General features: G+C 32.8%; 1 pseudogene; it reads left to right on the top strand.

Moving 5' to 3' along the window:
• The first annotated feature begins 890 nt into the window (after positions 1-890).
• Positions 891-10,214, top strand: LOC123816511 (annotated as a pseudogene).
• The last annotated feature ends 869 nt before the right edge of the window (positions 10,215-11,083 follow it).

Raw genomic sequence — 11,083 nt, 5'->3', positions numbered from 1 at the left:
GCAAGAGATAAGGAGACAGTCACCTACAAAGGAGTTCCCATCAGACTGTCAGCTGATTTCTCAACAGAGACCTTGCAGGCAAAAAGGGGCTGGAAAGAAGTATTCCAAGTCATGAAAGGCAAGGAACTACATTTAAGATTGCTCTATCCAGCTAAGCTTTCATTTGGAATGGAAGGGCAGATCAAGTGCTTTTCAGATAAGGCCAAGTTAAAGGAGTTCATCATCACCAAGCCCTTATTATATGAAATGTTAAAGGGACTTATCTAAGAAAAAGAAGATAAAAAATATGGACAGTAAAAAAAGACATCACACTCACAGTTATTAACAACCACAGATAAAACAAAAGCAAACTAAGCAAACAACTAGAACAGGAACAGAACCACAGAAATGGAGATCACATGGAGGGCTAGCAACAGGGGAGTAGGAGGAGGAGAGAAGGAAAAAAGGTATGGAGAATAAGTAGCATAGACGGTAGGTAGAAAATAGACAGGGGGAGGGCAAGAATAGTATGGGAAATGTAGAAGCTAAAGAACTTATGACACATGGACATGAACTAAAGGGGGGGAATGTGGGTGGGAGGGGGTGGGCAGAGTGGAGGGGAGTGAAGGGGGAAAATGATACAACTGTAATAGCATAATCAGTAAAATATGTTTTTAAAAAAGGTGTATATTTTTAAGGCTTTTCCAAGTAGAACATGCCTGACTTCTAAATTTTTTTTTACTGTTACTTATTTCTAGTAAAATGAAGACATTAAATTCTAAAATACAGTAATCAATTATTATCATGATCTCTGGCCCATAAACAATATTCTTTCACCAATATGTCAAGGTTTGAGAAGACTCAGGAATTGTTCAAACATCTTTTTCTTACAGAGAGACTGTCTCTTACTAATGAATCAAGCAGGAGAACTATACCTGATTCAAATCATTGAAATGGGATCATTGGTTGGGATGGTCACATTTGATAGTTTGGCTACAATCCAAAATAATCTTATAAAAATAGCTGATAAGAATGCTTACCAAAATATCACTGCAAATTTGCCTCAAGTAGCTGATGGTGGAACTTCAATTTGCAAAGGACTCAACCAGGTAAAATTTTAAAAATGTTTTTCTAAATGTCATTTGTCATGTAACATTACTTTTAAGTTTGTCCAACCACCTTTGAACAATGGTCAACAGCTTACAGGTCTTTCATTTAAGTAACTTTTTAAAAATTTATCTTAATTGTTGTTCAAGTATAGTTTTCTACCTTTTACTCCCATCCCAGCCCACCCACCCATCCCTCCCCACCTCCCTCCCATTTCTACCCCCCCTTTTTTAGATTTTAAATAATATTTTTTAAAAAGACTCTCCTACATCTGTTGTTTAAAGCTGGAGCCTCTCTGTGTTGCATTGGGAAGTGGTTGAGTAAGGGAGGAAAAATCCAGTATCTGTATAATCATCATGATTTTATTGAGGGCTCCCCATTTCTTTATCTCTCCCACAGTCTGAATTTCTGTGAGTAGAAATAATGCTATTCAGGGGATTAGTAAAGAAAAAATTAGTAATATTTATTTGTTATGAGATAAAGAAAACCCAGTTTATCAAGTTGTATTGATATTTAACAATCTCAAAGACAGAGGTATTTCCTCAAGCAGTACAGTATCAAACCCAAGACACACAGGTGGAAGTTTAACAAAATAAAATTGTGAAATCAAAAACAGGGAGAGACTTTAGAGCCTCTGGTCTCATCTAATGACTCTTCCAATCTAAAATTAGCTTATATTTAAACCTACTTATTGTTAATATTTAAGTCACAAAAATAGTAAACTGCTTTCCTTTACTGATCACTTCATTGCCTCAGCTAAAATACAGAGATTGTTACTCTTATCCAGAACACTAATTAATACTATTTCTTAGCTTTCTTCATGATGTCTTTTTGTTGTAAAGCATATTAATTCAAGCAGGCACACAAGCTCTGGATCTGGGCAAACTTACGATTCTGGCTCTGTTATTTATTAGCTACATAACCTTGTGTAAATTGCTCAACACAGAATCTCTCAGCTCTCTTAACCAAGGAAATATGGAAAATAATAGTACCTATCTCATTTAATTGTGAGAATTACAGCTGAGGAAGTGGAGATGGTGGAGGGATTGAGCAAAAGAGGAAAAAATTTTTAAAATGATGAGAATTGTGTAAGGTAAGTGCTCAAGAAAGAATTGCTATTATAATAACTATAATTCTTATTACATATATACTATGTTTATTCACTTCTAAAATATGATAATACTGTATATTGGAAATGTGTCATGATGTTTGCACATCTTGGTTCACACATGTTTTTCCTCATATATTTTGATATATATCTAATATTTTGACCACAGAGTCTATTGCTGAATAGATTTTATCAAATCATATTCAAAGCTATAAATATCTCTCAATTACTTATATAATGAAATCATATAAATATATAAGCACTTTACTTACATAGTCATTATAATAATAACTAAAATTTATTGAGCATACACATTATTAACTATGTTAAATGACTTACATGCATGATCTTATCCTTCCCATTCCTTTTTTAGTTAGGTACTATTACTATGCTCACTTTACATGTATGGAAACTAAGGTTCAGGGTAGTTAAATATCATTCTCAAGATCATATAGTCAGTAATTGGCAAGCCTAGGATTCAAAACCTGGTCTTTCTCACTCCAAAGTCCAAAAAGTTAATCACTACACAGAGCTATTTCTAGAACTCTATTATGTATCAGACAGAGAAAGACTGACTAAATACTAGCTATATTCCATTCAGCAAATGGCCGAGATGGAATTTACCCTCAATTTGTTTGACTAAAGATCTTAGTTAATACTGTTTGTAGAAGTCAGGAAAAGACAGAAAAAAAGCAATACTTGAAAAATTTATGAACTCCCTTCTTTCTAGCAGGTCAATGTTTTTTCCAGCAAATAAAGAGATTCTTCAATGGTCAACTAAAATGCTTAAAAGGAACACTTCACATCACTTAACCTTGCACATCTTGCACATTTGCAAATGCCATCTAGTTGGCAGCCTTCTTATACTGCCTAGGGCATACACCTCTGCTCCAAGAATCTCCTGGGATGATAATAGCTAACATCCACTGAATACTTACTACATGCTAGCCATTTTTCTAAGCATTTTATTCTCCCTTGCTTCAGTAGTTTGAGTATATTTGAAAGGAATAGAACTGTTAATACCCTATCTTTGAAAGCCTACAAGACTGTTGTACATTACACTCATTTCCATGCCAACTCAGTCTGGAATGACAATGCAAAAAAGTTTCTTGTTGCCTACTCTGATGCATTGGTCTAAAGACTTCTCTAAGACTAAAGAACAAGTTTATTCTTAGTTTGAATTTATTTAGATATGATATTCTATAATAAATAGTTTGGTTTTTCAGTATCAGGCAATTATCCAAAGTAACCAGAGTACTTCTGGTTCTGAAAATCATATTACTAACAGATGGGGAAGGTAATGAAATAAGCTCATGCTTTGAAGAGGTGAAGTAAAGTGGGACAATCATCCACACCATTGCTCTGGGACCTTCTGCTGCCAAAGAACTGGAGACCCTGTCAAGAATGACAGGCATGCCTTTGGAACATAGTTTGAATAGACAAGACAATACATTTCAGTCTCTTCCATTCCATGGGCTCTTTCTCTTTAAACAATACAACTATTCGAATTTTTCCTGTCCTACAATTTAACCTTTATTACTTCCTTGTCCTTGTTTTTCAAATTAATATCTTTCCTTTTAAATACCTCACTTCTCTCTGTTTCTACCTATATTGACTTCTAATATTAGTCAACGTTTATTATCTTTATTCACTTCTCACCACTTTCTACCAATACTTCCAAACTGAAACTTTTTTCCAAATGGCTCCTGATGACTTACTCAACTGCAGTTCCCAAATTCTTCCTCAGTATCTATCCTTCTCCATCCTACAGCAAAGATTCAGATAGCCCTATTTCACAGAGGAAGAAATGGAAACTTAGAGGGTACAAGGTTATGGTTCGAGTCCTGATTACCAGTTCTTGCCCTCTGCAGCCCATTCTTTTCCATCTCCTCACACCTGAGTAATGTCCCTCTGCACTAACTCCTATATTATTTATGTTCTGTATTTAATTATTACTTGAGTTTAATTTGTCATTCTCTAATGGTTTTGGTATATCTAAGACACAACTGAAAAATAAGCTACTGGTTCAAAAAATTGTCATAAATTTCATCCTTACAATATTTTTCAGTGATTAGATTGGCTTTACCAATGTGGAAGGCACTTACATCTAATGATTGATTAAAAACAATATTTTTCCAGCAAAAGAGAAAAAGAACTCACAGACACGGACAACAGTGTGGTGATTGCAGGAGGGAAGGGGGTGGTGGAGGTGGAAGAGGTATAAGGGGGAGAAATGGAATAGAAAAAAGTATAATAAAAAATAAACTATTGAAATAAATAAATAAATAGATAAATAAAATTTGGTCCATCCCTTAAATTTTCTTCATTCTAACTTATTTTAAGCAAGGTTTTATTTCTTATAGGATTATATCATGGTCACTGATATGCTAAAAGTTCCTAAGGCTCTGGGAAAGTAATTTTTTATGTTTAAAATGAAATTTTAAAATATATTTTAAAGTATATTAATAAGAGCATAATAAGAATATGATTTGCCATTTTTTATTAGCATACAAAATTAAATAAAATTTCATTTTAGGAGAACTTCAGTTGCTTGCCCATGAAAAAGACATAAATGGCCTTATTGATGTTTTTAGTAGAATTTCATCAAGAACTGGCAACATCACTCATCAGGCTATTTAGGTTGGTATGTCAAAAATATTTGCCTTTTCACTTTGTAACAAATGTCTATCATACTAAAAAGTAATTTCTTCCTCTGATAAGAAACTCTTTTGCCTAAAAACATTTTAGGTATGAAGAGGGAACACATCCTTAATGAATTTACTTTTCTGCAAATTCAGCCACTTTTTCTTTTGATTCTTCCACTCTTTATAATTATAAATGCCTTTTATTTGCAAACTTTTCTAAAATAATCCTTATTTTCATTGAAACCTTCAAAATAAATTTAGAATTCCTCTGAACTGACCAAACTTTGAAATTCTATTAACTATAATAACAAATCAGTTTTGTGTGTTGTTTTTATGTAACAGTTAGAAAGCAAAGCCTTGACTGTTATAGGAAAGGAATGGATAAATGGTACAGTGCCTGTGGATAGTACAATTGGAAATGACACTTTCTTTGTTGTCACTTGGACAATACAAAAGCCAAACATTGTTCTCCGAGACCCAAAAGGAAATATAAAACCCCAGTTTCAAAGAAGATAAACTAAATATTCGATCTGCCCATCTTCGAATACCAGGTATTGCAGAGGTAAGAATATTCTTTCATTTTTTTCATGATTTTTCAATCATTTTTGAGAAAAATACAGATAACCTTTTATACATTGTCAATATTAAAACAGTGACAGATCATCTGTCATAAAAAGGAAGCCAATAAAGTAATTAGGGATTCATATCCACACTATTTACTACCTTATAAAATCATGTATTAAAATGATTACTATCACTTTGCTAAATTTCTAAAGAATTTTGTATTCCAAATAGAGTAGGGAAATATTACAAAATCTCTCAAATAGAGTTTTTTTTTGGACAGGTACTTGGATGTACAACCTTCTAAACAATCGTGTCACTCTCCGTGACTACTCGAGCAAGAAGCCCTACCACACTCCCAGTAATTGCAACTGCTTGCGTGAGTAAAAAAACAGCACAGCAGCCTCGTGCAATAATTGTTTATGCATGAGTCAGTCAAGGGTTTCTGCCTGTTCGGGGAGCCAATGTAACAGCCATTATAGAATCTGAAGGTGGTCATCAGGTAATTTTGGAACTCTGGGACAATGGTGCAGGTAATAAGAACCTGCATCAACTTGCACTGAGCTTAAAATTCTACTTGAGTCACGTCACTTAGAACTCAATGTTTCCTGTGTATGCTAATGAATTGTATTTTCAAGTGAATTAAATTTAATTTTAATGATTTTAAGATGTTTTACTCCGTTACCATGACTAGACATGGACACAAGCACATTTATCTTCTTTAAATTTTATGTGTAGTTTTACTTTTCCAGTGGAATTTAATAGTAGAATTTTTCTCTATTTTCATTAGTGTCATTGTTTTGCATATTCTTTCTCCAATTTAGTTATATTTTCCTTATTTTGTTAAGATTTCTTTATGAAATAGTAATAGTTAATGTTAATTGAATACTTACTATGAATTGTTCTTTTCCAAAGTCAAGGGTCAGCAAGTGGCCAAACCAGGCTTTGAACCCAAGCAGTGTGATTCCAAGGTTCAGGTACTTAGAACACTGTTCCGTACTTACTCCTAAACTGGTTGCTACCACTAATACTCGTGAACAGTTGGGATTGTCATTTTTACTCTTTTGAATGGCTAATTATTGCATTTCAATATCAAGGTGCTGATACTATAAAAAATAACTATAAAATATCTACTCAAGATATTTTACAGAATACCATGAAAATGGTAGATACAGTTTAAAAGTACGTGTGCCGAGCAAGAAAAAACACGGCAAGAATAAGTTTAAGACAACAGAACCAAGCTCTGTATATACCAGGCTACACAGAAAATGGTAAGTGAACTTAAAATAGAAATGTATCCTTTGTTAAGGTAAATTACATGTGTCAAATATTGAAAATATAATGTACTATGGAAAACCTAAGTAATAGTTATAAAATCATCTGCATGTTTTAAAACCATGTTTGTGTAATAGACCTAGCATTGGGATATGCTTCCAACATGTTCTGTTTACATAACCCTCAGTTCCTTTCATTTAGATTGAAAAAAATTTGCTGAGCATCTCCTATGTGGGAAGCATTATGCTAGATGCTAGAGCTACAAAAGTAGTAAATAAGGCACTGTCCTTGTCCTCAAAGAATTTACTGTCAAGTAGTAAAGACAGGTTAAAAGATAGTTCTCATTGCACAATGTCTCTCACCAACTTTAACATGACATCAATAAAACAAGCTTTTTCTCATTGAAAGCTATTACTTTTTCAATGTCTGCTTTCAATCAATATTAATCCTCTATAACTCCAAGGGAGATTACAAGATAAAAATATATATGGCAGTATGACAGTTCTGTGACCATCTTATACATTGTCAATATTAAAACAGCAACAGATCATATGGCAGTATGTCACAGAATTCCCTTTTTGTTAGGTCAAATTATACTGAACCCACCCAGACCTGAAGTCAAAGAGGACACAGCAGAAGCTGAAGTAGAAGACTTCAGCAGACAAACCTCTGGAGAGTCATTTACTATATCAGGAGTTCCTCCTGATGATAATCACACTCAGGTGTTCCCACCCAGTAAAATTATAGACCTCAAAGCTAACCTGGAAGAAGATCATATTCAACTCTCATGGACTGACCCTGGCAATGTCCTTGATAAAGGAAGGAAGTTTGATATTACATTTTAAAAGTATTAAAAGAGATTCTCAAAGTGCAGTCCTCAGATTGGCAGCATTAGTACCTCCATTTGTACCTTTGATTAGTACCTTTCATTTGTAAGGAAATTCTTACAAATGAAAATTCCTGGGCTCCATCTTAGATTTTCTTAGACACCCTGGGACAGGCCCCATAAATTGTGATCTGAAAAACCTCTGAGTGATACTGATGCACACTCAAGTTTAACTTGACCCTAGCTGTAGGACAATTTACCTACACAAAAAATAAAGCATATAACTATAAAAAAATAAAATAAAATAAAAATACTAAAAGAAATTCCTTTGGCTTTCATTAGCTAAGAATTTTCTAATGTCCTATTTATAAATAACATGTGTGGAGGGTCTACTAAGGGCCATTATTCATCTATTTTTCAGGTAAAAACTGAAGCTTTAAGAGATTATTAATTGTTCCAAATTATTTCTATATTTAATAATTTATAAGTCTAACCCACTCTTGTCAGATTCTATTGGGTCCAACTGCTTCTCACTATATGAACCATCCTAGAAATTACTTTGAGAAGATTGTCAATAGCTTTCTGTTGTATTCTTTTTTCCCTAACAAGGAAACTTTTTTTCTAAATATTTCTGTACTTGCACAATTTCATTCATTCATTGACTTTGAATTTTCAAACATAGTAGGTTACTAAGAAACAATCCCTACTTCCAGCATTCAGTAGAGTACAGAAGACATTTATGCAAGTAAACATGATTTTACAGAATGTGATAAGAGATATGCTATTATAAGCACAGGATGAAATGGTAACACATTGGAAGGCCACAAATTCCTGGTTGTGAGTTAGAACCACAGGATATATCTTAAAAGGCTTCCCAAGGAAGTTTATGTCTGACCTAAGACTTGAAGAATGAGAGAAGTTAGCCAAGTTAACTGAAAATATCCCACAAAGAGAGAGGATCACAGGCAAACCTCAACTAGTTTGAGAGATTTGGCCATAAAGTTTGAATAAAGTTCAAGGCCAAAATATCTCATTCATTCAAATTTTCTTACAATAAATTGCTCTCATTCCAGAATTTAATTACTTTTATCTTTGCTTTAAATTTAACTGAGTTTTATTAGTATGTACTGAATGCCTACCACATTCATCTATTGTACTACACTAGTAGGTTCTCATGAGATAAAGCCACTCTTGCAATTTTCCCTTAAAGATGGAAAAGTCAAAACTACTATATGCATCATCAATATAGACAATATCTCAGGGGTTGTCAGTGCTTAAAAGCCACACATTTAGTACTCTTTGTCCTGGGTTACAATAAGCCCCTCATTGTATATTCTCAATAGAAAAGATGATTTTTAGTCTTATGTTTCCTATATAGATTTTTTCAAAGTTGTATTTATTTCTTTTTATCATCATTATATATGGAAAAAAATCATTCTAAAGCCAAAGAAAATATAGAATAATCATGAAGAGCTATTTTCTACTACAATGTGGAAAACTCATCATACAGCTTCTGAAATACACTATTTTTCTATGTTATGACCCTTAAATATAAAGCAGAATTTCAAAAATCCCAATACTTCCACTGGAAAAATCTCAAATGAAATTACCTGGCCAAATGTTTAGTTCTAACTACCATTCAGTCAAGACCAACCCTTCAGTTCAAGATTGGGTTCATAATAAATGTCCCTCAGGCTGATTATACAAACTAAAAGAAGGAAGAATGCATTGCAATATTGCATTCTGAAAGACTGAATATTTTATAGATAAGAAAATTGAAGGTAAAAAATGGTTAAATAAACCTTTCTTAGTTACACAGCTGGAAAGTAGTAGAATTAAGGTGGTACTCAAAGCCTGCCTAGCTCCTGAGCACATTAAAATTAGTATACATTCCAGACTCCCTGCCTCCTTTTGCTCTTTATCCTCATCTTTGGCTTCCACTCTATTTATCTGCTCTCTTATTTTCCCCTCCTTTTACTCCCTCTCTCAACTTACTGAGAAATAATATAAATGTGGGGTACTAAATGTCTTTACCAAACTTAACATTATTGTATTCCTTGCTCTAACTTAAAAGTGGATTCAGCTCTTTTATTTCTATTCTAAGAAGAAATCTAGATTCTGTTTTTTAGTTACATAATTTTATATAATTTTGAATAAAATTTCTTATAATTAGATAACTAGATAAAACTTCACATATTTGTCCTTAAAATAAAAAAGATGGAATAACCAGATAATATCTGAGATATCTATAAACAAAACCTAGTGCACATTTCTGATAGGGCCCTAAATGTAAGGCAGTATGGCGGCAATATGGCATCCTAGTGATTTTAATATACATGAAATGTCTATTTGTTTTCCAGACAACTGCTACATTATAAAAATAAGTAAGCATCTCCAGGACCTCCAAGAAGATTTTGACAATGCTATGTTAGTGAATATTTATAGTCTGATACCTAAGGAGGCTGGCTCAATAGAAAATTTTGAATTTAAACCAGAATAGCTTTTAGAAGCTTTTAAAATAAACAATGGCACCAAACGCTATATTGCAATTCAAGCCATCAATGAATTCAATCTCACTTCAGACATTTCTAACATTGCACAAGCAACCAGTTTTATTCCTCCACAGAAACCCAGTGTCCCTGACCTGGGAACCAAGATTTCTGTAATCAGTTTGGCAATTTTGGGATTAGTTGTGATTTTATCTATATTTTAAATTAGAAATTATATTAAAACTAAAATTTAATGTTATGCATATTTGGTAAACATTTATTTAGAATTTAATTTGCTGTACTGGTCTATTATAAAATTCTGTGAGATAAAAGTGAATATACATAAGTAAATGTCCTAATTACTTGACTCTGTTAATACTAATTAGTTGCTAAATGCATACCAAAATGAGTATATTATTTCTTATCTTTGAAAAATAAATTTCTTAACTCAATATAAAAAGAAGATGCATATTGTATTTTTAAGAAACATTTTTTAGAGTGTGCTACAAACCCATTTTCCATATCAGCAAAATCAATTTATCTGAGCTATTTGAAAAATATTTATGTATCCACAATTAAATATCTACAATAGAAATAATTTTATGGTAGAATTATTTAGGCTTTATTCTTGGTTCTGAATGAATACTTTATACTTACATAGTGAAAAAAGACTATAAAGATAACTTTTAAAGATAAATAGTCTAAAGAAGTAAGGGTCAAATTTGCTTTTCATCATTGATTATAAGTGGTGTACCAAAGTTTTGACTATAGGCATGAAATAACTATTAGTTAACAAGAATGCTTTTTTGTATAAACTGTGTAACATCACAAGAAGCCCTGTTTACATTCTAAGATCATTATTAGGTACTCAGAGCATCACCAAGATGCTCCGTCAGGGCAGGAAACTTCACAGCTGCATCCTCAGCATCTAGAATAGTACTCTAGGCATTGTAGCTATTCAATAAATATTCATTAAATAAAGTAACAAATATTTTAATACCATCAAAGAAATCAAAATATCCACAAAACATGATGTGCACATGGTATTATCTGGACTTGATATAAAGAAAACTACTCACTTAGTAACAGTGAT

The sequence above is a fragment of the Phyllostomus hastatus genome, unplaced genomic scaffold (assembly GCF_019186645.2).
Source record: "Phyllostomus hastatus isolate PE091 unplaced genomic scaffold, TTU_PhHast_1.1 phas_contig_209, whole genome shotgun sequence".
Lineage (NCBI taxonomy): Eukaryota > Metazoa > Chordata > Mammalia > Chiroptera > Phyllostomidae > Phyllostomus > Phyllostomus hastatus.
Note: the sequence above shows the minus strand (reverse complement) of the source record. Positions and strands in the feature narration are given on the sequence as shown.